Genomic DNA, 25,876 nt, shown 5'->3' with positions numbered 1-25,876 from the left:
AATGCATTGTCGAAACCTAGGATCTTCTGCATACAATCGTAAAGTCCGGTATTCAGAAGCAGGAATTTGATGAGTTCGCTCATCATATCTTCCTCCTTGACCTGTTGGAAATAGCTGTGGGAAACACCGACCTTCCAAACTTTCCTCCCAAACACTAATGGGACTCCCTTTGGCTTGTTTCATTTGAAACAACTCAATAGCATTCCCCATGACTTCCTTGGAATGCAAAGGATGAACACTATAATGTTCATATATTTCTTCACTTTTAGAGGGTTCTACTTTCTCAATTTGACCAGCACACAAATCGCTATCCTCTTCTTCGCTTACTTCCTCTTCTGCAACATATACATTCGTATAGTACTTATTGTTTTTTTTCAAATACAATGTTGCCTTTTTGACTTTCCTAACATCCACTAAATCTTGCCATATTTTCTTACTCTTTGTCGGAACCCCATTAACTAAGATAACCAGAGGTTCCTCTTCCACTTTTTCTACTCCAATTGTATTAATGTTTTTCTTCAAATCTAGAGGCAAATAAACAACTCTTCCCTTTAATCCTCTCTGTAAATCTGATGGAGGCAATTTCCCTGTCTTTGGCTCCATTCTTACAATAGCCTGAAAGGGATGGATACTTTGAATCAAAATAGATTCATAAGTATTTAAATCCTTCAATTCAGAAGGAATCTCAACCAATTCCAGATTATTATGAACCGCTCTAGCAGGCATCTGGTTTTGATTTAATTTGTTACAACAATAAGTACACACACGTTGATCCAATCCCAAATCAAAACAATTTTCTACCATCAAGTATGTTGCAAAATCCTTCCATTCACTATTATTTTCCCTTTCACTTTTTGCATATAAATCCACTAACTTAGTCTGATTCTTATAATAAGTGCGTCGACAACACACACAAGTGAAATTAGGCCTCTCACTTGATTTCACCTGAAACGTGGCAATTTCCTTCTGAAAATTATCTGTACTGGAAACCTGTACACTATCTTCCACATTACCCTCTTCTTCTGGGTCAATTTCAACATTCTCCTCTTTACTTCCAAAGTAACAAAACTCAATTTCTTCACAAATATTCTTCACATCTATTTCAGAACCATGCAAAAGAGCAGTGCATAATTGTTTAAGCATAACTGCTGGACTCTTAGCATAATACAACATTCTAACTAATTTCCTCACTTTATTATGATGCACTGCTAGCATCCTGAAATGATGAAAAACAATCTGGCATACTCTCCTGGAAAGACAAGCCAGTGAATGACCATGCAAACCTGTCACTTCTCTCACTCTGCAAGGATCTAATTCTTGCAACAACTTCATTTTCTGCTTCAAACTTTTCTTATTAAATGTCCGTACAAAATCACAAAGCAAATTGATGGAATCCTGTCGCACACTGCAAATACTACTACACTTCCAGGTGTACACAGGTCCCTTAGGACGTCTTCCTAAAACCTCATTACCTAACACCTCTTCTGCCTCTGTTGTCACAAGTTTTTCTTTTTCAACTGGACAACCATCTTTCACCTCATAAGCTCGACCACTGATGTCAACTGCATGCACCAAATCATTATCCTGGAAATAACTCTCCTCATTAAAAAATGCCTCACAACTTGAACTATGCATCCATTCTCCTGAAAAAACTTCACAAAAATTACTACGATTAACTGTTCTCTTCCATCTACTATTTCTTTTGAAATCATAAATTGCCTTGTTTAGCTTCCTAATTCTATTGATTATCAAAAGAAATAACTTTTGCTTAATTTCAAATGCCTGATCAATAACTTTCTAAATTTTTTTTTCTCTTATAAAAAACCACTTTCTGCTGACCTTTCTTAATATTTTTTAACAAATTGCCAATTATCCTGTTGCGGAACATTCGTCTACGAATGTCCCTAAACTGATTTTTCCTTCTACTACCATGCACAGAGTTATCTCCTGCTCTAGCAGTAACATTTTTGATTGGCCTTCCCTTTCCGTTTAAATTGCTTCTCTTTTTCTGGACTAAAACATTTTCTGTAGTACTACTTTTTTTTCTACAAATATTTCTTATGAATGATTTCTTTATCTTACCCGGACCTTTCTTGGTGACTTGACGAGTTTTTATTGTAGAGGTCTGCTGCAATAATTTTTTAAGCTGCTGTCTTTGATGTTTGGTAGCCTTTCGCCTTCTGTCCTTCGAAGGCATTCTTTAATTTTGAAACGATCTGCAGTTGAATCTGTGGTAAAATATAATAAAAAAAGTTATTAACCACTATTAGCAAACAGTAAATCAATAACAGTCATCAAAAATTTAACACCCTACTTGTCATTTTTAGTGTATTGGCAAATTTAGTATTCACAATAGTAGCAAAGAAATTGAATGCTTCTACATTTGACCTGTGCTGTTTTATATGTGAATCTGAACTAATTTTATGAGCATATTTGAATATTTTATTAAAGACAATACACACAACCTATTTTTGAACTTTTGTTTAATTTTAAATGAAACTGTTTACATTTTTATTTTTCATTTTTCATTTCCAGTAACTTTTAAAAATAAATGTTTATAGTTCCATAGGCTCAAGCAGGTCAGCTTCCCACCCTATGTCATACAATTTTGACAAATCGGCATCCTCATCATGTTCTTCATCATCTTCAGGATTGAAATCATCCAAGGGATCTACTTCCACTGATGTTTCAATCACAATTTCAATGATAATATCGAGATCAACGGATTGCTCATTATCACTCATGGTTGATGTTGTCGTTATCTTTAAAGAAAGAGAACAACAATGAGATGTTGCAGAGTAAGAGATAAATCTCAGAGACTATAATATTAAAATTGTTTAACAAGAGTAACATTTTGCAATTATTATTTAGCCATGTCCAGCGATGCTGAGGAGGTGAGGCCTATGTCCAAGTTTTCAGTGAACAGGACTCATCTCTTCTTAACCTTCGATAAGCCTCAGCAACTCTTTTTACCCTGCTCATACTTAAATGTAAAGGGGCAGATTTATGTTAACTGGCACATCCCCGGGGATGCACCAGTTAACGTGCACCGCTGCTCTGCCACCCATGATGTGCCGCATTTACAATGTGGAGCACCATTGAGCAAAAACAGCACAGATGCGTCACGCATCTGTGCCGCAAAAGCAGCACATTGCCGGAATCACGTCGTAACCGCGACATGTCTACTGCAATGCACAGGAGGAAGCCTCACATTGCATGGTGCATCACTCCTTATGCCTGTTTCAAACAGGCGTAAGGATTTGATTCAGCAATGCTATAAAGCTGACTCAGTGAAATCTTCTAAATTTCACTGTGTTAGTTTTACAGGGCTTTCATGCAAATGAATGCCCACCCTGCAACAAAACACCTATATGAAACCTGACGCAGGTTTCATGTGGCACAGGACTTTACAGCATGACACATCTGCCTAGATGCATCAAGTTGTAAATATGTCACAACATAGCAAATCTTTTGCACCGCCGTTGCGTCACAAAAGTGACGCACAGTGGCGCAAAAGAGGCACACACCTATCATAAATCTGTCCCTAACATTTTAAATGATTGATTCAGGATGACGATAAGGTGTGGCCTATCCAGAGGTTTGTTTGAGGTGAGGCCTACTCAGGGTTGCAGATGAAATTTACGCTTGTTGAAGAGTACAGAGGAGATAATACATGTGAAGGCCTACCAATGAAGTAAGTCATGTCCACTTCACTCTTGAACAAAGGCCAGACCTCTTCTGTGTCCGTGGACAGGCCTAAACCTCATCTGCACAATGTCATTCGTAAACTTAGGAAACACAGGTGATGTAATTGAAAAATGTGGAGTTTCTTTTCCTCATTTCACAATCACATCACCTGTGTTTCCTTTGCTTAGGTATCTCATAGTGCAGATGGAGTCTAGCATATCAAAGAGTACACAGAAGTTCAGCAGTGTATACAACAACTTTGACATTTACAGAAGATTCAGCTTCTTATCTTGTTGGAGATGAAGTGAGGCCTGTCTTGCAACATGGTGCATCTTTTGCATCACTGCTGCATCGGTTTCATGTGGCACGGGACTTTACAGCATGACACATCTGCCTACATGCATCAAGTTGTACATATGTCACCACATAGCAAATCTTTTGCACTGCCGCTGCGTCACAAAAGTGACGCACAGTGTCGCAAAAGAGGCACACACCTATCATAAATCTGTCCCTAACATTTTAAATGATTGATTCAGGATGACGATAAGGTGTGGCCTATCCAGAGGTTTGTTTAAGGTGAGGCCTACTCAGGGTTGCAGATGAAATTTACGCTTGTTGAAGAGTACAGAGGAGATAATACATGTCAAGGCCTACCAATGAAGTAAGTCATGTCCACTTCACTCTTGAACAAAGGCCAGACCTCTTCTGTGTCCGTGGACAGGCCTAAACCTCATCTGCACAATGTCATTCGTAAACTTAGGAAACACAGGTGATGTAATTGAAAAATGTGGAGTTTCTTTTCCTCATTTCACAATCACATCACATGTGTTTCCTTTGCTTAGGTATCTCATAGTGCAGATGGAGTCTAGCATATCAAAGAGTAAACAGAAGTTCAGCAGTGTATACAACAATTTTGACATTTATAGAAGATTCAGCATCTTATCTTGTTGGAGATGAAGTGAGGCCTGTCTTGCAACATGGTGCATCTTTTGCATCACTGCTGTATCGGTTTCATGTGGCACGGGACTTTACAGCATGACACATCTGCCTAGATGCATCAAGTTGTAAATATGTCACCACATAGCAAATCTTTTGCACCGCCGCTGCGTCACAAAAGTGACGCACAGTGACGCAAAAGAAGCACACACCTATCATAAATCTGTCCGTAACATTTTAAATGATTGATTCAGGATGACGATAAGGTGTGGCCTATCCAGAGGTTTGTTTAAGGTGAGGCCTACTCAGGGTTGCAGATGAAATTTACGCTTGTTGAAGAGTACAGAGGAGATAATACATGTGAAGGCCTACCAATGAAGTAAGTCATGTCCACTTCACTCTTGAACAAAGGCCAGACCTCTTCTGTGTCCGTGGACAGGCCTAAACCTCATCTGCACAATGTCATTCGTAAACTTAGGAAACACAGGTGATGTAATTGAAAAATGTGGAGTTTCTTTTCCTCATTTCACAATCACATCACCTGTGTTTCCTTTGCTTAGGTATCTCATAGTGCAGATGGAGTCTAGCATATCAAAGAGTACACAGAAGTTCAGCAGTGTATACAACAATTTTGACATTTACAGAAGATTCAGCTTCTTATCTTGTTGGAGATGAAGTGAGGCCTGTCTTGCAACATGGTGCATCTTTTGCATCACTGCTGCATCGGTTTCATGTGGCACGGGACTTTACAGCATGACACATCTGCCTAGATGCATCAAGTTGTAAATATGTCACCACATAGCAAATATTTTGCACCGCCGCTGCGTCACAGAAGTGACGCACAGTGACGCAAAAGAGGCATACACCTATCATAAATCTGTCCCTAACATTTTAAATGATTGATTCAGGATGACGATAAGGTGTGGCCTATCCAGTGGTTTGTTTAAGGTGAGGCCTACTCAGGGTTGCAGATGAAATTTACGCTTGTTGAAGAGTACAGAGGAGATAATACATTTGAAGGCCTACCAATGAAGTAAGTTATGTCCACTTCACTCTTGAACAAAGGCCAGACCTCTTCTGTGTCCGTGGACAGGCCTAAACCTCATCTGCACAATGTCATTCGTAAACGTAGGAAACACAGGTGATGTAATTGAAAAATGTGGAGTTTCTTTTCCTCATTTCACAATCACATCACATGTGTTTCCTTTGCTTAGGTATCTCATAGTGCAGATGGAGTCTAGCATATCAAAGAGTAAACAGAAGTTCAGCAGTGTATACAACAATTTTGACATTTATAGAAGATTCAGCATCTTATCTTGTTGGAGATGAAGTGAGGCCTGTCTTGCAACATGGTGCATCTTTTGCATCACTGCTGTATCGGTTTCATGTGGCACGGGACTTTACAGCATGACACATCTGCCTAGATGCATCAAGTTGTAAATATGTCACCACATAGCAAATCTTTTGCACCGCCGCTGCGTCACAAAAGTGACGCACAGTGACGCAAAAGAAGCACACACCTATCATAAATCTGTCCGTAACATTTTAAATGATTGATTCAGGATGACGATAAGGTGTGGCCTATCCAGAGGTTTGTTTAAGGTGAGGCCTACTCAGGGTTGCAGATGAAATTTACGCTTGTTGAAGAGTACAGAGGAGATAATACATGTGAAGGCCTACCAATGAAGTAAGTCATGTCCACTTCACTCTTGAACAAAGGCCAGACCTCTTCTGTGTCCGTGGACAGGCCTAAACCTCATCTGCACAATGTCATTCGTAAACTTAGGAAACACAGGTGATGTAATTGAAAAATGTGGAGTTTCTTTTCCTCATTTCACAATCACATCACCTGTGTTTCCTTTGCTTAGGTATCTCATAGTGCAGATGGAGTCTAGCATATCAAAGAGTACACAGAAGTTCAGCAGTGTATACAACAATTTTGACATTTACAGAAGATTCAGCTTCTTATCTTGTTGGAGATGAAGTGAGGCCTGTCTTGCAACATGGTGCATCTTTTGCATCACTGCTGCATCGGTTTCATGTGGCACGGGACTTTACAGCATGACACATCTGCCTAGATGCATCAAGTTGTAAATATGTCACCACATAGCAAATATTTTGCACCGCCGCTGCGTCACAGAAGTGACGCACAGTGACGCAAAAGAGGCATACACCTATCATAAATCTGTCCCTAACATTTTAAATGATTGATTCAGGATGACGATAAGGTGTGGCCTATCCAGTGGTTTGTTTAAGGTGAGGCCTACTCAGGGTTGCAGATGAAATTTACGCTTGTTGAAGAGTACAGAGGAGAAAATACATTTGAAGGCCTACCAATGAAGTAAGTTATGTCCACTTCACTCTTGAACAAAGGCCAGACCTCTTCTGTGTCCGTGGACAGGCCTAAACCTCATCTGCACAATGTCATTCGTAAACGTAGGAAACACAGGTGATGTAATTGAAAAATGTGGAGTTTCTTTTCCTCATTTCACAATCACATCACCTGTGTTTCCTTTGCTTAGGTATCTCATAGTGCAGATGGAGTCTAGCATATCAAAGAGTACACAGAAGTTCAGCAGTGTATACAACAATTTTGACATTTACAGAAGATTCAGCTTCTTATCTTGTTGGAGATGAAGTGAGGCCTGTCTTGCAACATGGTGCATCTTTTGCATCACTGCTGCATCGGTTTCATGTGGCACGGGACTTTACAGCATGACACATCTGCCTAGATGCATCAAGTTGTAAATATGTCACCACATAGCAAATCTTTTGCACCGCCGCTGCGTCACAAAAGTGACGCACAGTGACGCAAAAGAGGCATACACCTATCATAAATCTGTCCCTAACATTTTAAATGATTGATTCAGGATGACGATAAGGTGTGGCCTATCCAGAGGTTTGTTTAAGGTGAGGCCTACTCAGGGTTGCAGATGAAATTTACACTTGTTGAAGAGTACAGAGGAGATAATACATGTGAAGGCCTACCAATGAAGTAAGTCATGTCCACTTCACTCTTGAACAAAGGCCAGACCTCTTCTGTGTCCGTGGACAGGCCTAAACCTCATCTGCACAATGTCATTCGTAAACTTAGGAAACACAGGTGATGTAATTGAAAAATGTGGAATTTCTTTTCCTCAGTTCACAATCACATCACCTGTGTTTCCTTTGCTTACGTATCTCATTGTGCAGATGGAGTGTAGCATATCAAAGACTACGCAGAAGGTGAGAACTGTATGGAACATGGCTATGTAAGTCAAATAATCAAAATCTAAATTTGCCAAGCACACATGGGGGTGTATTTACAAGGACCTTCCACCACGGGAAATGTCTTTAATGAAAATGGGAAAAATAACATCAAAGGGACTCAAATGCCTTCTAAATATACCCCAAGCAACCTATGAAACTCTAGCACTACATATCAAGAAACCTAATTGATTTCAAAAATCGTTTTTAAACACATCATCTAAATCAATTATATACCTACATTCAAGGGGAAATGACTTAAAATGGCCTAAGACACATGAAAGCGTTTTTTTTAAGGCCCTTGCAACATTTTTGGGTCACTTTTAACATGGCTATGTTAGTCAAAGATTTAAAATCTAAATTTGCCAAGCACAGATGGGGGCATATTTACAAGGACCTTGCACCACGGGGAAAGGTCTTAAATTAAAATGGGAAAAATTACATCAAAGGAACTCAAAAGCCTTGAAAATATGCCCCAAGCAACCTATGAAACTCTAGCAGTACATATCAAGAAACCTAATTGATTTCAAAAAACGTTTTTAAACACATCTTTTAAAGCAATTATATTCATACATTCATGGGGAAGTGAGTTAAAATACCCTAAGACACATGAAAGCATTTTTGTAAGACCCTTGCTCCATTTTTGGATCACTTTTAACATAGCTATGTAAGTCAAATGATCAGGATTAAATCTGCCAAGCACAGATGGGGGCGTATTTACAAGGACCTTGCACCACGGGGTAAGGTCTTAAATTAAAATGGGAAAAATAACATCAGAGAGACTCAAAGGCCTTATAAATATGCCCCAAGCAACCTATGAAGCTCTAGCAGTACATATCAAGAAACCTAATTGTTTTCAAAAATCGTTTTTAAACACATCATCTAAATCAATTATATACCTACATTCAAGGGGAAATGACTTAAAATGGCCTAAGACACATGAAAGCGTTTTTTTTAAGGCCCTTGCAACATTTTTGGGTCACTTTTAACATGGCTATGTTAGTCAAAGAATTAAAATCTAAATTTGCCAAGCACAGATGGGAGCATATTTACAAGGACCTTGCACCACGGGGAAAGGTCTTAAATTGAAATGGGAAAAATTACATCAAAGGAACTCAAAAGCCTTGAAAATATGCCCCAAGCAACCTATGAAACTCTAGCAGTACATATCAAGAAACCTAATTGATTTCAAAAAACGTTTTTAAACACATCTTGTAAAGCAATTATATTCATACATTCATGGGGAAGTGAGTTAAAATACCCTAAGACATATGAAAGCATTTTTGTAAGACCCTTGCACTATTTTTGCGTCACTTTTAACATGGCTATGTAACACAAAGAAACAAAATCTATTTGTAAAACACTTGACACAAAGCAACATTTTAAATACACAACTTTCTTCATAATTTTCTCCCTAAACCATACTATTCTCTATCTAAATTAAATGAATCTTTTCTCACCTTAGCAAATACTTTATGAGTTTCAAAACAGTCTCAGAAACACACCAATTTGTCTTTAGCAGAGCAAAAGGTATGCACTCCAGAGTCTGCAAGCAACAATGCCACAGAAATGCTGTAATTCATCACACATATCTCTCATGTCACCCAATCAAAACTCTTCCCTCACTTTTTTCAAATCAACACCCTTCCCCCCTCTGCCCTTTCTGCCTTTTTTGCATAGCAACCACCTCCTGAAAGACCTCTCATGTTTGCAAGTTCACACAACAATGTTTCAATTGAACTCTGAACTCTCAGTACACCTGCGTATCCAGTGCAATCTTTCATAAAATGATTTTTTCTTGACCATTCAAATTACATCTTTCAAAGAACTCATCCATGCACCCTAACTTTCTGTTTTCAGCAATCAAAATCCACCAATCACTGCTACTGATTAATTACCACAGAAACTCCACAGTTTTTTTCATTATACACTCTTATTTTTTCAACTGCCATTTCATTGCCACACTTCATCTGACTGCAGCAGAACCTTCTCTCACCATGTTTTCTGTCTGGATTGTTGGACATAGTTATATCCACTGGGCTCAAAGGTTTGCTGATAACAGAAATTTACCTAACCTCAATTTACAAAATGTGGAAATTAAGTGGATTAGCCACAGAGGATTAAAATGTCACCAATTGATACAATTGGTGAAAACCTTTATGCATTTGCCTAAACCTGACCTGTTAATTGTGCACTGTGGAGGAAATGACTTTGGCACTTTGACTGGGGTAGGTCTGGAAATGCTTTTAAAGGACACCTTTGAGCAATTGATGGCACTTTTTCCTCAAACTGCCTTGATATATTCAAATATATGCCAAAGACAGAAATGGAGGTGGTCGAACCAATTTTGTCCACAAATTGAGAAATCGAGGAAGCATGTAAATAAGTCTGTTTCAGCTTACATGAGAGACCATGGAATGGGCTCCATGTACAACAATAACTTGCGTTACTACATGCAAGATATCTACAGAGGAGATGGAGTTCACTTCTCAGATGAGGGGAACAGAATTTTCATCCTCAATTTAAGACTGTGCATTGCTACCTACTTGTAGGTACCTACATCAGCCACAGGACCCAAAAGCTCTTTTCAGAGCTACCCTACATCTGATCACTCACAATTATTATTTTACTCTAACTTTTTTCACTAATTTTCAACAAAGTACGCTCCCCGGAGCGCTACCCGGTACGCGCACCGGACGCTAACCGCGCAAAATTTTAAAAAAAAATGAGTTTTTTTCGCACATATGGGCCTCCTCAGCCACCCTCAGAAAACCTAGGGGGTCAAGATACGTCTACCGTGCCCCCTTCTACCCATTCTGAACATTATTTGCCCTCCATCTTGTATCTTAATTTGACCAAAACACAAAATGGTGGACTCCCGTAACGCTGCCGGTTCGCGTACCGGGGCGCTCACCGGGAAGCACTCCATTAAAAAAGGTGGGAAAGTAATTTACAGAAAAAACCATGGAGACAATGTCACCAAATATAGATTAACTCATACTACATACCAATCCCTACCATTTTCACAAATTTGGTTGGAATTCAATTTAGCCATTTAGCCTGTAGACCTCTCTAAATACCCTGAGGTAAATTACTTCACAAAACACATCTGAAGTGTTGGAATTGACAACCAATTAAAATGTTACTTTCATTTTCTACTTTTTTTACCTGACATTTGATTGGTTATGTACCTGAATATATATAAAAAAAGAGAGAAAAACACAGCCATTTTGACTACTACTTCCTGAACTACATTGCAAGATCATTTTCACTCACAACTTGTTTTTAAAAGGTAAGATATTATTTTATAAATTTGAAAACATTTTCAGATAGTTATATACTATCCCTCTGTAAGAGTTAGACATTGAGAAAGGCTTGTTTATTATAATTATGGATTGATTTAGGTTTCTGTGGTATAATTATGAATTTACGTAGGCTTTTTCACAGGCACTTTTTAATAGTACTACTTCATGCCTCAAAAGTACCTGTCAGAACTTAAACCCAACAGTGCCCTATCTCTACTGATATATTTATTTTTTATTCAAATTTCAGCACAAAAATGCAAGGAGAACAGAACGTTTCCTTTGAAATTGTCCTAGACATGAACAATGAGGAAATCATTGAACCCATTGACTTGGAATTCATGGATGAATCACGAGACCATGAACTTCTACAATGTAGAATCTGTGGATTATTTACTTCATTATGATGACGGTCAAATGTGGGAAGTTATGTTCACTCAACAAGAGGACATATCGGACAGTCAAATGTTAGACGTTCTATTAAATTTTGAAAAAGAATCAGAAAAATAAAATTATATTTAATATTAAAAAAAATTTGAGTCTTTAATCATTTTTATATGTAATTCATAAACTAGTACCAAATTGATTATAATGTAAAGTCAGACTTATAGTATACTGTGCACAATTCCAAAAATACATTTATATTTAATAATCATTAATACTGCTACTTAAATTAAAAAAAAAAAAACAACAAAAAGAACAATCAATAAACATACAATATTTCAAAATATCATAGTCTAACATTCTTTTTTCCTTATAGTACGCTCCCCGGACCGCTTCCCGGTGCGCGTACCGAGCGCTCCCCACGCAAAAAAAACAAAAACATTTTTTTTTTTTTGCCCCGCGGGGCCCTTTTAAAGCCTCCACATCAAACCTAGTGGGTCAGGGAGGATCTACTATGCCCCCTTATGGTCATTTCCCCCTTTGTTTTGGCCTCCTCTTGTCTCTCGATCTTACCGAGAGACAAGATGGCGGCCGCTCCGGACTGTTTAGAATGTTGACAGACACCGGAGAGCCAATCAGCTTCGCTTCGCGAAGTTCCGTTACGCGTCAAGTACGCGAACCGGGGCGCTGCCCGGAGCGCGCTTACAGATATATATATTTTTTTGAACGTTAATTTCTCAAAATCCACTGGAGCACATATCTTGAGACCTAGCAAAGGCACATCGGGCTAACAGTCCCTACAATTTTGCCAAGTTTCGTGCAAATCCATTCAGCCATTCGGGCTAAAAGTGAGGCCAACCGCCCTATGGAAATTAACATGGGAAAAACGCGTTTTGGGACCCCCTTTTTTCTCAGCCCCCCTTGACGACCCCCCCCCAAATTTTCAGGGGCTGCTCAGAAACAAAATGTTCCATTTTCCTGAAAATTTCAGCCAATTCCGTCCACAAACGCCAAAGTTATTAGACATAGAATTTTCAAAAATCCCATAGAGAAAAAATCCTAACTATATATACCTACTGGCGACCGCGACCCCTTACAAAGGCCTTAATCCAGCTAGATTCAATTCCAAAAGGACACGTACACCTTAATTGACTTTCCTATGACCTGTGCAAGTTGGAACCATTGCCCCAGGCCAAACCTGTTAGGTCAGCTCCCCAGTGGCCGAACAAGATAACATCAAGGCTCAACAGCCATAAAACCTTCTTATCGCACACACACCCTGCCGAATCTTCCTCACATCTTTCCCTGCTCATTTCTTTCACTTGCTTTATGATGGGGAGGTGCCCGTTTTTATTAGGGGTCCACTGATATCTGATGGAAATACCGGACCTTGCCGGGTAATTTATTTTGGGCTGGACGAAGTGAAATATGGACATGTCATCATGACTCTGCTTTTCCCTTGTAATGAAAAATTTTAATAGTATACTGTAAATTCAGGAATGTTTGCCTGAAGCTGAATATTTTGTATAAAAAGAGAAGCCTGGTTTTGTGAATTCGAGCAGTCTCCTGAGAATATACTTCCCGTGTGTTTTACTTCTAGGACACTTGTTACCTTGGTTGCAGCCAATAAAATCGATCCTTGATTTCACCTAGAAGACTCTGAGTTTCTGTGGTCTGAATCAGGAAGGACTCGAGGTCTCTGGGTGTACCCTGGCACCGCTGGGTTGCCAGTTCTGTGCCGGTTCTTAAAAACCCAGTACCTCAAGTCGGGCGGATTCAACCTGGAGGCTTGATCGGACAGTTCTCCTAGACCAAGAATGCTTAAAGGTAGTTAGAGAAGAGTTAGAGGTTTTTCTAGAAAAAAACATTGGCACAGCAAAGATTGAGATGGTCTGGGAAACTTGTAAGGACTTTTTGAGAGGTAGACTGGGAGCCCTGGGAGCTAAGAAGCGTTGAGTGTATTTTAGTAAAATCTCAGAGTTGGAAGAGAAGATTCGCCTGTGTGAGGCTAAGATTATTAATAATGAGGATTCTACTATAGAGGAGCGGGCCACACATGATCTGGAAGAGTAGAAATCGGACCTAATGGCAGTTCTCACCCATAGAATTAAAGAAAAGTGGGAAGCTAGTCAGTTGGCGCATTTCAGCTATGGTGAGGGTTGCGGTAAACTTCTAGCTTGGAAGGCGAAGAAAGAGCAGGTCCGTAACTTCATTAAGGAAGTTATGCCAGCAGAGACGAACAATATTATAACAGAAAGTAAAGGAATAGCGGATGCTTTTTTTGACTATTATTCAAAAGATTTAAATCCGGAACCTTTAGCAATGAGGGGATGGCTACAGTTGATGGATTCACTTCCAACTGATTTTAAACAGGTTTTAAATGGTGACATTTCTTTAACCGAAGTGGCAAATGCTATTAAATCAGAAAAGAGAGGCAAAGCCTCAGGCCCGGATGGTCTTCCGGCTGAGGTTTACAAAGTTTTGAGTGAGACTATAACGCCCGTCATTTTTCAATTGTTTAATAGTATTTTCCAGGGAGAGGCGGCACTGCCAGATTCATGGAACGAGGCGACCATTGTTTTAATCCCAAAACCAGGGAAATCACCTAAGTACTTAGATTCTTATGGACCCATATCGCTATTAAATTGCGACTATAAACTTTTTGCAAAAATAATGGCTGACAGGTTAAGTATGGTCATTCCTAAAATAGTGCATGAGGATCAAAATGGGTTTATAAAGGGCAGATTTCTAAAGGAACTTACCTTCTCTCTAATTGGCGCGATAGATATGGCCACGGAATATAAACTTCCTTTGGCGGTTATTGCACTTGATGCTGCTAAGGCCTTTGATCGGGTCAATTGTTTTTTTTTAAAAGCATTATTGGCCCACCTTGAACTTGGGACCTGGTTCACTAATTCAGTGTTAGCTCTATATAAATCACCCACCTCTAAAGTACTGATTAATGGGGTTTTAACTCAGTCCATCAAGGTGATGCGTGGCACACGACAGGGATGTCCACTCTCCCCTCTACTGTATGATTTATATATAGAGCCCCTTGCCTGCAGGATAAGGAACACCGAGAATATTTCTCCCTTTGTTGTCGAAACATGGTCTAAGAAAATAGGTCTATATGCGGACAATATATTTATTTAGGATGTATGACGTTACTCCGCATACCGTTACAACTACCTACCATTACAACGCGACCATTACAACGCATACCATTACAACGCATAGCGCTTTGGGGTGCTGGATAGTGGTAAGTATAATTTACTATTCTAACTCCAGTCCCCGTGGACCCTAGGGAAGGTGTTGGATAGTAAATTATACCATTCCCTATCCTATAGCGCCCCCCAGCGCAATGCGTTGTAATGGTATGCGTTATAAAAGTCGCGTTGTAATGGTAGTGTGGAGTAACGAATGCGTTGTAACAGGTGCATACCATTTATTTATACCCCTAGTTTACAACAATCAATGCAATGTTTTCTAGAAACAACTAAAGAGTTCGGTGTTGTCTCAGGCTATGAGATAAATGAAAATAAAACTGAGATAATGTCATGGAATTTGGATACACGAGGGGTAAACTGCAAGGCTGAGAAGAGATATCTAGTGGTGAGGATCACACATAAACTTGAAGATCTAACAAAAATAAACTTTTTTAAAGATAAAAAGAGAAATAGGAGTTATGCTGCGAGGATGGGCACATTTATCACTTAACCTGTATGGCCGTACGAATATGGTAAAAATAATGATCCTGCCAAAATTGACATTTTTGTTTGAAACTATTCCCTTAGCATTAAAAAAAGACTGGTTTTAAAGGCTGCAGAGCGGGATTTGTTCACTTATATGGGTTTCAAAGGGGTCCCGTCTGTCCTGTAAGAAGAGAAGATGACGGTTGGTTAAAGGGGGTTTGGCGGCCCCAGATTTTCAGTTATATTTTTGGGCTTTTCAGTTAAAGAACTTAAGAATGCTGATGAACATTCTGACGGCTTCAGCTATTGGTAGACTATTAACCGCAATGCTTAAATCTTGTACATATAACAAGTCTGGGTTTTTGTGTAAATTTTCTGACCCAAGGTTCTTCAAGAAAGTAAGGCTCAAGACACTGCATGATGCTGCGGAGTTGTGGTACAGGATAAGGAGAGTGCTGAAGATTCCCTATTATGGCTACATGGCCCCAATATGGGAAGGTCCAGGGTCACCCCTTTGGTCTAGGGACGCATTGGCTATTCCTCTGAGACTTTCGGGTTTGGAGCGATGGGGCGACTTATTTCCGGATGGGAAGTTGATTCATTGGGGGCAAGGACAGGCCACTTGGGGCAGGGGCTTCTCAAAATTTAAGTATCTCCAAATCCACAGTTGGGCGAGCAAAGTGGAAAACAAGGTTGGACTCCGGAATGACCTAAAAGAAAAACTCTTTTCAGCACAATCATACAAGAAGGAAGTGTCATTATGGTTTTGGTCAATTCTTGAGATGGAGGAAGGCTTGTTTTCACTTCCTGATGTACTATGGGGCGACTGCTTGCCGAACATCGCAACGGAAACTCAATGGCAAGTAACTATGGCTATGCTTTACAAAATAGTCAAACCTGCAAATTTAAGGCAAAATCACTTGTTTTCAATTCACAGGGCATACTGGTCCCCTCGTAGACTTATCAAATTTAAAGCTGGTGGGCTGGTGGAATGCCCGAAGTACAGGTGCCTAAATGGAGATGATCTGCATATGCTTGTGGATTGTCCGAATATCAGGGAATTCTGGGAGGCCGTAAGTAAATGCCTAACACAAGCAGCAGATCAGAGGATAGAGGTAAGCCCTGAATTAATTATAACAGGAAGATATAATTTGCAGAGCAAAGAAATGGATGATAAAGTTACATTGTTTTTTTATGGGATTCTCCTGGCCCGAAGGGAGCTAAGAAAATTATGGATGTCTCCCTTATCCCCCACGATCCCAGACTGGTTACGAGCCATGAGATATACGGCTAAAATGGATACCTTGGACCAGATTAAGAAAAAACATAATTAATGGCTACCATTTTTGACACATTTTGGGTAAGGGTGGGAAATTTTAGTAGCAAGGGAGCAAAATTTTGGTATGGTGAAGGTAACTTAAATAAAAAAAAACAACAATCCAATGATTAAGGTCTTGGCCTATCTCACCGGTGGTGAATCGAAATGGTAGGTGCGCTATAAGAACTGGACTCTTAGATTTGGGTCGGTCTGTATAAGAGTTTCTTTTTCTGAAATAGCATTGCATATGCCATTGTTGGTAAACCTGGTATATGAGATAAAAGCCCATGGGTGGTATCGTTTGTTCGGAAAATGGGTGGTGAAAAGGCTAATGAGGATTTAAAAAAAAAAAAAGTGTGGCTGTGGGCTGGGCTCCCTTTGATGTTGCGGGTTGTAGTCCGACTTTACACCAGGTCAGAGCAGGTGTAAACTTCCTGGTGCTAAGGCACCTTATTGCCTATTTTGTGTTCTCTTTGCCGATCTTGCTGGTCATTGAGAATGTTGTGAAGTGTTGTGTTCACTGCTTTTTGCATGGGAACACCTATTCTGCATATCATTAGTGATATTTGCTGGGTCATCCGTGACAATGTTTTTTTGAGGCTGCTATCGTAGGTAAACTGGTGATATGGGCTGTTTGCACCAGCTTGTGAATGGTGCATTACATTTATCACCATTTTGGCTGCGATAAAGTGTCGTTAACTTGGCCACGTGTCCTTGCTAATATGCCCCACTGTGTTTTAAACACCTGAGAAGTACTCAAGTGCTGTGCTGTGAGTCGTGCACCCAGCATGTTCTCACTAGGGGGCCACTCTTCGTGTTCACACTAGCGGGCCTCCAAAGTTTAAAAAAAAAACTAAACTTTCACTTTCATTAAATTACATTCACCTCAGAGACCCCATCCCTGAGGCATGCCCACATCTACATGATATATATATATATTTTATTAAATGGGAAGGGGTCTGCGTGGCCCCCCTCCCAGGCCACTTCTGGCCCTTGGGACCCCGCCACCCCGGGTCTGTCCTTTCTTTTGCAGACCGTGGGGGAAGCCCCAATGCCCCCACTGCCCGGCCGGCTCCCTGCCTCCTGCGGTAGCAGGGATTGCTCATGGGCAACGGGAGCTGCTAACATGCAGCTTCCCTTGCCCAAAAGTAATTCTCCTTTCCTTCATTGAAGTGAGAGGAGGTTGTCCTCCTCTTGCTTCAACGAAGCAACCCAGAGTTTGTTATCACAGGGTGGAAGCCATGCTCCGACCCTGTCATACCAAGTGGCAATGTCCCGGAGTGGACACCGCGGGACATTGCAGGAGCCGGCCCTGGGGGTTGGCGGTCCCCAGTGCCATCAAGCGCTCTAGGAGGGGGGCTGCGCAAACCCCCTCCCTCTATTTTTAAAGCCCCGGGGTGGTGGTGGTCTCCGGGGCTGTGGGAGGGCTGTGCGCCCTCCCGCATCTAATTTACATAGCCTTGAGGAGGTGGCAGTATAATTATACAATTGCCCCCACTGGGGGGCTCATTTAAATGAAGTGGTGGAGCCCCTGCTTCATTTAGTAAATGTTTTTTCATCTGCATTTGTGCACCCAGTGCGCATTTGTATGCTTTATAAAAAAAAATTGGGGATTCCTTGTGGGACCCTGAGCAGGCCTAGGGGATCAGGGTGTTTCTACCCTGCTGCATTTTCTTCATTTTTCACTTTCTTTTACTGTTTTCTTGTGACTCGGTTCTAGCAAGACACAAGATGACTGCTAACACTTCCTGGTTTGGAGTGTTGGCAGCCAAATAGAATGAAGCTCATGGTCGGGAGGGTTCGCGAACCCACTGCGTCCTTAGATAGCGATATTTAGATTTTTTTATTTTCTCAGCAACTACTGAACGGATTTACACCATTAAAAAAAAGGTTGCTCTCTGAAGCAATAACTCTCTTTTTGCCAATTTTGATGTAATTCCGTTCAGCCGTTTGGGATGTAGCTTTGACTAAACTTTTATGTTTTAAATTTCTCCTTAACAAATTTACACTATTTAAAAAAAAAGGTCACTTTCTAAGCCATGCGCTACCTTATTGCCAAATTTAGTGTAATTCTGTTCAGCAGTTTGGGCTGTAGCCTTGGCTAAACTTTCCTATGGAAATTAATATGGAGAAAACACTTTTTGGGACCCCCTTTTTTCTCAGCCCCCGCCTGACGAATTTCCCCCAAACTTTCAGGATCGGAGCTGACCTTGATAGACCTTTTTTTCGGAGAATTTCACGAAGATCCATCAAACGACACCAAAGTTATTCCAAAGAGAATGTTGCTGATTTCCTTTTGAAAATATGTCCTAACTATAACTACCTACTGGCGACCGCCAGTAGGTGAAGTCCACAACATTCTATTTTGAATAACTTTGGTGCCAGTTGATGAATCTTCGTGTTTTCCCCATGCAATTTTCCATAGGAACTGCTAAATGGAATTACACCAAATTTGGCAAAGAGGTAGTCCTTGGTTCAGACTCGTGCCTTTTGCTTAAATAGTGTAAATCTGTTCAGTAGTATCTGAGAAAATCATAATTAAAAATACATATATATCTATAGCCGCAGTGAAACCACGCATCCTGAGCGTACCCTAAGCACACCTCCCGATCACGCGCTGAATGCTAATTGGCTGTCAAGTGGTTGTCAACATTCGAAACCAGGAATTGTTGGAAGTCATTTTGTGCCTCGGTAGAAGCGAGGGTCTAGAAATCAAAGCAATAAGTATTCAAAACTTATAAAGGGGGCAGGTTAGAAATATTTTAACCCTCTAGACCTGCTTTGGGGGTCCCACAAGGACCCCTAGGACCACCTCAAATTTTTTGAGAAAAACAGAGACATGTGCGCTGGGTGCATGGATCCGCTGTAAAAAAAATAAAAACGAAGGGCGGGCTCCTGTGCTAGTTTAAAAATTAGCTACCTGGGGGGGCCAATTCCCGGCGTGTAAAAATATTAAATTTGATGGTGGTCCAGAGAGGCCCTGTAGCCCGGGGACCGCCATCCCTAGGTGCTACAAAATAAACCGGTGGGGGGGGCTCAAAGGTACTCCCCCTGTAAAATACACGGGTGGGGGGGCTTAAAGGCCCTCTCCAGCCCTGGGGACTGCCAATCTTTAGGGCTTTCAAAAAAATGGGTGGGGGGCATTTAAATTGTTGGAGTGGGGGCACGTGGCCCCCAATCTGGATCAGTTGAGGGCTCTGGGGAACACCACTCCCCAGGATAAGCTCCTGCTGTGTCTCGAGGTGCGTACCCCAAGGACACTGCTGTTTGGTATGGCAGGGCAGGAGTCGAGGTTCCCGCTCTGTCATAGAAGTTTGAGGGCATATTAACAAGGGCCATTTCACTGCATTTTTAAAAAAAGGCAAAAATGTGGTTAAAATTATATCGCCTTGTTTATTGTTTAGGCGTATATACAACGTTGGGGACCGTGGGTTGAGCCCCAATGTCTCTATGGCCCTAGCCAGCTCACTGCGTCTTTCTGAAGCCGTCATCACTTTTCTACATGGGGACCTGTTAATATGCATCTCCCCGTGGGGGAAAGCAATCTGCTTTGCATTTTGAAAGAGTGAGCAGGTTTCCCTGTTTTCACTTTCAAAAACCAAACCAAGTTTTGCTATGGCAGGGCGGGAGCTTAGGCTCATCCCTTGCCATAGCAACCAGCAGTGTAGAAAAACTCCTCCGGTAAGACAACAAAGGATTTTCAAGTATATTATCGCTGTTTTAACGGCAGTTTGCTGCCGCTAAAGCGGTCATAATTTAAAGGCCGTCCTTGTAAATATGCCCCTAAGTTTTGGAATGTCGACAACCCCATCTTCCTTTTAAATAGCCACAAAGAATTGAGTGAAGTGCAGACTGTGAAACTTGAAGCAACAGTGTCTGATTGGGATCGATAAAGAATTGCCCATTGTTGAGTACAGAGTAGGTAAATTGTACATGGGTTTTGTAACGCCAGTGGCTATTGCTCGCGTCCTCTCTTGAGGTTAATTTGAAGAGTTGTGTACTTCTTTTCCTCCTAATGTACACAGTGTTCTGTCATCTCTGTTTCCTTTCTGCTGTGTTATGTAGAGGACTTTGGGTAAATATGACTGTTTCTGTACCGCCAGCACCTTCCTGGACTTTTAAAAAATTTCGGTATTACACTTCTAGTTATGAACATTATTCTTTTCTTAGTAAAACTTTGAGCCCCGTCAGTTATTCTTTTACAAATTAAGGGGTATCATTTTAATGGCTTCCTTGTAAATATGCCCCCAAGTATTGTGTTACTGTCACATGTGAATTGGGCGCGGAAGGGTACAGGGAAGTTTTGTAGTCTAGGAGAAGGCCAGCTTCCAGAGAATTATTTACTAATTGTTTGAGGAGTTCGAGGCAACTTAAGTCCGGGAATTGTCATACTCAGGATCTTTATTTTAATATGCAGGGTGTTCCTCTGCAGTCTCTGAAACCTCGCTGGTGCTAGGCAGTACCTTATTTGTTTTGTAATCAGACGGACAGTGCTTATTCTGTTATAAAGTGATACACTCATAGAACTCTTGCAGTTGTATAATTACTCAGGATTTATGTGCCTAAGAGTTACTTACATTATTTTTTGTAGGTGCACTATAATGTTAAATAGTTTTCATTTTAAAATCTTCTCTAAGCAGATGATTATCACACTAAAAAATAGTCAAATGTTGTCAGAAAAACAAGACGTATACACTCAGTTTTTTTTTAAATTAACTTTTATTAAAACAGAAATAAACAAAGAGAAACATAACTTTAATATAGGAGTAAAATAAACAAAATGTGAGATGGACTCCAGTAGTAGCAGCCTAGGTAACCTGCAAAACAAAAATTTAAAAAGTCCTTAAAGTTAGATTGATGTGATAGAATGAGGTGAGAGATGACATCATTACGAAAGGCAAGATCTTTTTTTTCAAATGCACACTCAGCGTAGTGCACCCCACCCCTCCTGCAGACTCACCCTCAACAGGAGTCTGTAGGGCAGCACTGCTTGTAGGCTTAGGCCTATCTTATGGTATAGATGGTGTTTAAAATGAGACAGAGATGTGCCTGAATGAGGTCAAAGATCACAGATTAACATAACACTTGGCAATATTACTTATTTGCACGTGTGCAGTGTGCTTGATACATCCCACCCTTCTCGTAAGCCCGCGCTGAAGAGGTGTCTGTATGGAAGTGCCTGCTGGCTCAGATCTACAGTATGGTCCAGCAGGACTTTAAAATAATTCAGAGATGATACAGAATGAGGTGAGAGATCACGTCATTATGCAGGACAATGTTGTTTGTTCGCAGTGCGTTTAATTGGAGGCATTGTGTGTCTGCTTACCTTTTGCAAACACTGCTTTTAGCAGAGCTCACAACTTAAAGTCTGCTTTGGATCTATACTGCAGACAATGTTAAATTTAGCCTTGATTTAATTATCTGCAGTTTGGACAGCATCGTTTATAACTGGAAAAGAGAAAGAGGAACAGTGTGAGAGAGAGGGAGAGAAAGAAAGAGAGAAAGAAAGACATTGAAAGTGTGAGTGAGAGAAAGTAAGAGACGGAGCAGGAGAGGTAGTGTTGATACTGGAGAAATTCTTCGCAGCTCACCTTTTTGCCTCCGGTGTTTGTCCAACCATGTGCCGGTTCATAGTGCACCCTCAAGTTTAGTGATCTTAAAGATAGTATAGAATTAGTAATTGCAGAGTACATAGAACTGCACACGTATATTTCTGCGATACACCTTTGCACATCCAGGGTACTGTATTACATCAACTCCCACTGCAAGGAGGTGTCTGTGCGCTTTTTTCCTCCCATGGTGCTATACCACATGCACTCCCACTGCATAGCGGTGAGTTCTCATTACTGCACCCCTGGACTGCTACACCCCATTGACTCCCAGTGTCCGAGGTGAGTGCCCTTTCCTGCGAACCCGGACTGTTGCAACCTATCCACTCCCACTGCCCGGAGGTGATTGTACATTCCTACGCACTCAAGTTGCTGCAAACTATACACTCTCTCCGCTCACAGGTGAGTTCTCGTTGCTTCGGAAACAAGCTACTCTGCTCACCTTGTGCCACTGGCTTGTTTCAACGAGGGTCCACCATGTGTCGAAGCAACCTTCCTACGCGTTGTTACGATGGCCACACATCATCGCAGAATCCTCAAACGTTGAGCTTTGGAGGTGTTGGAGGGATACCAATTTTTGAAACACAACCTGTTAGACAAAAAGGAAGATAAGATTGTGTGTCATTTGTTCATCAAAGGAGAGGGGAAGTGAGAGAGTGACTGAAAGGAATATTGGCAGCTCACCTTTCTGTCACCGGTGTGTCTTCCAGCACATGCCGGGACATAGTGCACCCTGAAGCACCACATCTAAAAGATAGTAAAAGAAAGATGTTATGATTGGTAATTGCCACTATCTTAATGTGGAGCAGAAAACCATCACCCTTTCACACACCTTCCAATCCCCATTAAAAATACAACCATTTATTCGGTTCCAACTTGTTTAACGGGCTTCGCTTTATGAACTATTATTAGAGTAGTAATGTTTTCCATCCGGTTATTAAAAAACAAGTAGTGCACAGTCATACATGTGGTTTCAATCATCACACCTGTGTCTGGGCACGATAATTGAAACCTCATGTGCTGTTGAAGTCTATTACGTGCAGCAAGCACATAATAGGTACCAATAGGCCATGGACGGAGCAATGCGCCAGTCTCTGGACAATTGCGTGCAGTCTTTTAGAATAAGTTACACGCAAAGGCCAATGGTTTAGCACCGAAGGAAACAGACACGCACAAGCATGTGCGATTCGTAGGTTAGGTTCATATCCCTGTTTTTCATATCGAAAATGTCTCGCGCTACGTGAGTAGTGCTGTGCTCTCCAACGAAGGCACAAACTCTACTGCGCACAGCAAAGGAGGCGCGAGTGCTAAATGAATTGAGAAAGGAAAGGTTGTCAAAATAAGATGGTAAATTTCAGTGTACATAGAATAAAAAAATAAATACTCATCTACTTCGCTACGCAAGTGGGAGCGACGGACATTTGACCGACTATAAAAACTTTCCTGCTCTAGGAAAAAAAAATACAAATGCAATAAGATAGGGTAAGTAGGACTTGTACGCCTAAATCGATGCATCACTTTTTTGTATCCAGTCTGCTGTATCGCATCTACTCCCTCCGGTGCGCACCAAGGCCTCACTGCTCACCTTTTTGTGGACAGACCACCTTCCAGATCATGCAGTCCCGCTCTGCTACTAAGAAGTCTCACATTTGTTGCTGAGTCTTGATATTGCTTTGGCAAAGGACATGCTCATGCACCGATCATCATCGTAGGTTCATTACCTGCTCAGTCCTTGCGGTACCACTAACCCAGTAACCAAAGAGGCCACACACGTAGTGGGCCCCCTGTTCCGTAATTTGGGTCTACATGAGGCGTCCGAACCACCAGGTCGGGACACCACAGCGCTTGCAATGGGAGCAACTCTAAAATGGCGTAGAGCACATGCGCCCGGTGTTTTTTATTGGTAGGGTCACATGTGTTGTGACGCCTGTGCTGGATGGATGTGGTGTGGGTGTATACCAGCCATGAGGGAGTGAGTGTGTGCCCTTCTGACAACTAGACCTGGAATGTAAATCTGGGCCATGTAGCATTGTTGTGTTTTCCTGAAGCATAAGTGGTGTGGGATGGCCTGACGTGTGCCACTGCTGTGCAAGGCTGTTAACAATGACTCCAGAGCTATGAGCGTGGCTCTGTTGTGAGCTATATGAGAAATTAACTGATTCATGCGTCGGTGTTGTTGTACTGCCGTCACCCGGGTCTTAAACACAAATGTGTCATTATGTCTGTGAAGTCTCACAACATGGCCAACATGGAAGGTACGGGGAATCACTGATCCTACATTTATCCATAGTTCGACACATAAAAGATGGTGGACAAGACGCATTTCTGCGAATATGAATGTTTGTTGTACATTCAGTGGAGTGTTGCAGCTGCAGTAATACAGAGGTATGAAAGCTTTAGGTTGCAGTTTTTGGCACAAGAAGGGAAGCTATTAGATATACGTATGTGGTCATTCGGGTACACTGTCGAACTTGGTGCTGGAAATCAGTGTTCGAGCTTCGGAGGCACGTCCACATCCTGTTATTGTAGACAAAGGACATAATCTACGCATGCCTGAAAATGTACTGTCAATACGGTGCTCATGTAAATCGCTGACATAGTTTTGGGTCGACCGCGCGCTATATAAATATGCTAAAAAAAGAAAACTCGAGTAATAGCACACACTTATAAATTTACTCTACACTTTGCTTGCAGTATTGTAATGATCCAGTTTCTACGTTCGTATTTGTAGAATGAGCAAAAGAAAGTTATATAACCAAAGTTTTTGTTACTGCCAGAGGTAAGATGGTTGCATAGGCTGTTTACAGCACAATATAATGTGTTAGGACCCAGGAGCAGCATTTTACAAACATAATGAATACACAGACACAGATAGATAGATGAAGAGGGTAAGGGAACATGCGCTCGACTCCATTTTATTACGTTGCTGTTGGTAACAAGTACAATAGTAATCATGATATCATACACAGAAATTTCATCATAAAGCGTTTATGACTTCTGCTGTAAAAATGCAGGAGCACTATACGAGAAATAATACACAGAAGATTCTATCGTAAAGGGTTCGTGAGTTGTGGTGCACGGAGGTTGGGGCGGCTTGTGTGGAGCCTGCAATGATGCGTGGTCCAGGCAGACCACAGTGGTAAGAATGTCTTTTGACTGCTGAATTAATTTTGCCTTAATAAGGCCACGTGGCGATTATTTATGGTGTACTAAGTTAGTGGTATGTCTGGTGCTCAGCTTGTGCTCACCCTGCGATGAGGCGTGGTCTGAACGGGCTGCACGGGAAGCATTGACTGTTGCCTACTGCACTGCGTCATATGTAATCATGATTCAACTAAAAGACGAAAGATATATGGAATACATTGCCGAAATATGTAGGTTTCAGGACATTATAGTTCAAATTGTGACCTGTGCTGTCCGCAGTTTAGACTGCCATTCAGTGTTCCTTTGCACTTGCAGGGTGAATTTTGTTATAACTGATATAACTGATATAAAAGAAGCTCTTGAAGGAAGGATACTAAAGGGATATTGTGTAGGTTTGAGGGACGTTATACTTAGTTTGGTACTGCACTCTGTAAATAATGAATAAACAGACTATTTTATTGTGAGCTCTGATGACCGCAGTGTAGGCAGGAGGCAGTGGCGTTGAGGAGAGCTGCACAGTATTGGTAATTTAGCGTTTTTGCAGCCAGCGATGATAAC

The sequence above is a fragment of the Lissotriton helveticus genome, chromosome 4_1 (assembly GCF_964261635.1).
Source record: "Lissotriton helveticus chromosome 4_1, aLisHel1.1, whole genome shotgun sequence".
NCBI classification, from domain to species: Eukaryota; Metazoa; Chordata; class Amphibia; order Caudata; family Salamandridae; genus Lissotriton; species Lissotriton helveticus.
This window is presented reverse-complemented; position numbering follows the sequence as displayed.